The sequence below is a fragment of the Thamnophis sirtalis genome, unplaced genomic scaffold, assembly GCF_051295495.1.
Source record: "Thamnophis sirtalis isolate CommonGarterSnake01/CBP01778 unplaced genomic scaffold, rThaSir2_p1.2 scaffold_16, whole genome shotgun sequence".
NCBI classification, from domain to species: domain Eukaryota; kingdom Metazoa; phylum Chordata; class Lepidosauria; order Squamata; family Natricidae; genus Thamnophis; species Thamnophis sirtalis.
The window spans coordinates 1,988,014-1,991,560 of NW_028261396.1; the positions used below are offsets into that span (position 1 = coordinate 1,988,014).

Below are 3,547 nucleotides of genomic sequence, written 5' to 3' on the forward strand. Positions count from 1 at the left end.
AGCTCTTGACACATTCATATTTATGGAGATTAGTTCCCTCAGTCAGAGTTACCTAGCAGGGCTGACTGCAGAATGACAGGGAAATCTCTGTTTTGTGTTGAGAGAAAGAAAAATAGAACCAGATAAACTCTGTTGTTGTCAAAACACACGCTCCTGAGAAAGATGATATTAAAATTAAACAGGACCAAATCTATAGGTCCCAAATATAAAGGTAGCCTGTTTGTGAGAGTCACAGCCACAGTTTTGTCTGAAGCACTGCTTAACACAACTGGAAGCAAATGCACATTTAATTAAATATATTAAAATTGGACCGATACAGAGAAGATTAGCATGGCAAGGATGACACGCAAATTCACGAAGCGTTAGGGTTAGGGTTATATGCTGATGGCAGTGGTGGGATTCAAATAATTTAACAACCGGTTCTCTTCCTTAATGACCAGCTGGGTAGGCGTGGCTCGACGATAATGTGATTTTGTGTGTGTGTGGCCAACTCAACATCACTAAGGTTGATGGGCGCTTCGCCTTAACTGTTACAATGTCATAAGGGTTAACCAGAGAGGCAGTTTCTGTAAGCAGGGCAACAAAGATTAGGCTAGAAACAACACCAGAATGTTTCCTTCCTTACAGGATTAGCCCTGTAAAGTGGAAAGAAACAAAAGGAGATTTCTTCCAACAACCAGTTCTCCGAACTGCTTAGAAAGTTAACAACCGGTTCTCCCGAATTGTTGCGAACTGGCTGCGTCCCACCACTGGCTGATCGTGATGATGCAAATAACTAGCCTCTGCAGTATCTGCTCAAATCTGTCCTCTCAAATCTTTGATTACTACTGTGTGGCTTCAACAGGCCTGCTTAGGATAAACAGAAAGAAACTTACCCACACCCATTAAAGGACAATGCTAGTTTTTATCCCTGTTGCTATATCCTCAGTCAGTGTAAAGTGTAAAGTAAGCTGATAGGAAAAAAATATGAACTGAGGATAGGATAAAAAAATAACATTAACTGTCCATTGTAGTTCAATTATTGTTTAGAACTAGTTTGATATAGTGGATAAGGCACCAGTCTAGAACAAGAGATGCTGAGGTTAGTCCTACCTTGGGCACAAAGCCAGCCAGGTGGCCTTGTGCCAATCACTCTTGTTCAGCCCTTGGAAGGAGGCAAGGGTAAGCCACTTCTGAAATCTTGCCAAGGGACTGATACATGTATTCGCCAAGGACCAAGACAGTGGTGGGTTTCAAAAATTGTTCGAACCTACTCTGTGGGTGTGGCCTCCTTTGTGGGAGTGGCTTGCTGCCCATGTGACCGGATATGAAGATGGTGACGACACTTGTCAGAACCACCTTAAATTACCTCACACACAGCCCTGGCATTCATAAGAATAGGATGTAAACTTGTTTTTTAAAAGGCATCTTTGGTTTGCGTTAAAACAACTTCAACACACGCAATGTTCTGATTGCACCACAAACGCAGTAGTCATCCTTACCTTTCACAGAGGCACTGAGTTTTATAAATAGGAGCATGATAGTGTAGAATAATCATATCCAAGGACCAGTGGTGGGTTTCAAAAAAATTTGGAACCTCTTCTGTAGGTGTGGCCTGCTTTCCGGGTCCACTGGTGGGAACCTCTTCTAACTGGCTTGGTAGATTTGACGAACCGGTTCTACCGAATAGGTGCGAACTGGTAGGAACCCACCTCTGGACAAGACTGTCACAAAACTCAATAGAGCATGTATCTATACAATTGCTGTCATTTAGAAGGCTGACACTGCCTTGCAGTCAGAGATGTTCAACTTATAAGGGAAGGAGACAGAAAGTAGAAGTAGTAGTAGAACATGACCAACTGGAAGAATGTTAAGCTGAGACAATGAATTTCAAATGACTTCTCATCTAATTTAAACAAAGGATATAGGAGTATTAGTAAATTAATACATTATTGCAAATTTCCCCATTTCCTCATATATTTTCTCTCATTGGTTTTGTATGAATGGCAGCAGACTGTTTTGTGTTATTCTTTATTCACTGAAGCTTAAAATAATTCAGATGGAGGCCTTGGCCATGCAACAGATGGGGTGGGATTTGACTGTATAATCATAAACACCATCTTAACACCATATACACACTTTATGCGTAACTCGGTTCATCAATTCTCACACTGAATAGAATAAGAGAATAATGGAGTGGGAAGGGACCTTGAAGGTCTTCTAGTCCAACCCCTGCTCAAGCAGGAGACCTGTTGTGGCCCAGCAGGAGCTGTTGGAGCTGCCACCAGACTTCGACAGCGAGGGGCCCTATGAGTCGGCTCTGGAGGACCTGGAGGACCCTGGACAGGGTTCCGACTCCAAGCAGGGTGCAGAGAGACTGGTTGGCCACTAGGTGGCGCCTGAGCCTTGGACCAGTGGGGAGCAGACAAGGGAGAGTGATCCAGAAGCCAGCAGTGAGTTGTTCCTGGATGCACGCCATCGAAGAGCTACTCGGCATCAGGAACAATTATGCAATTACAGGAGGTGATTGTGCTCAGCTGATGGTCATTAGGCTCTTCTCCAGACTATATAAACAGACTGCTTGTGACACACCCTTCTTGCAGAAGTCAACGCATTGACTAAAGAGAACTGTTGTAACTAGCTTGGCAGGCTGGATTGCTGCCAAGGTTTGTCTGAGTTGCTGCCAAGGTCCTTATCTGTTTGTTTGCTTGGCTTTCAGCCACCGAGATTTTGGTCTTGCTATTAAAGGACATTCCAGTTAAGCTTGTCTCGGCTTTCGTTACTGGATGGATGAGAGGGTCAGAACAGAGACCCTATACTATTTCAGACAGGTGGCTGCCAGTCTCTTTTTAAAAGCCTCCAGTGATGGAGCATCCACAACTTCTAGAGGCAAGCTGTTCCATTGGTTTATTGTTCTCACTGTCAGGGGGAAAAATAGTTCTAGGTTAGTTCTCTCCTTGATTAGTTTCCATCCATTATTTCTTGTCCTGTCTTCGGTGCATTGGAGAATAGGTTGACCTCCTTCTTCTTTGTGGCAGTCCCTGAGATATTGGAACACTGGTATCATATTACCTCCAGCCCTGCTCTTCATTAAACTAGACATACCCAATCAGAGAACAAAATTAAGACAGATTTGACAGGATCTTGGGAAAAATGATCCCTGAATGATATTTCTAAGAGAGGTGTTAGCACTCGAAGCAGTATTGCACAATTGGGCCTAGCACTATCAACAGCTCTGCTTTGCATTCAAAACATCTCATTTTAGGTTTGGGTTTAGGTTTCATTTTATTTATATGCCGCCCTATTCCCAGTGGGACTCAGGACGGCGCACAAACCCAAAGGGGAAGGGAAACACAACAAAACAACAAATACAGGCATTTTAAAAAACGACCAACAGCCACACAAATCGAGAGGGGAAAGGAACTCATCAACCCCAGGCCTGCCGACACAGCCAGGTTTTAACGGCTTTTCGGAAGGCCTGGAGAGAGGTGAGGGTCCGAATCTCTGCGGGGAGTTCGTTCCAAAGGGCCGGAGCTGCCACAGAGAAGGCCCTCCTCCGGGTCGTAGC

General features: G+C 44.2%; 1 pseudogene; it reads left to right on the top strand.

The window, feature by feature from the left end:
- The first annotated feature begins 286 nt into the window (after positions 1-286).
- LOC148042401 (U6 spliceosomal RNA) lies at positions 287-370 on the top strand (annotated as a pseudogene).
- The last annotated feature ends 3,177 nt before the right edge of the window (positions 371-3,547 follow it).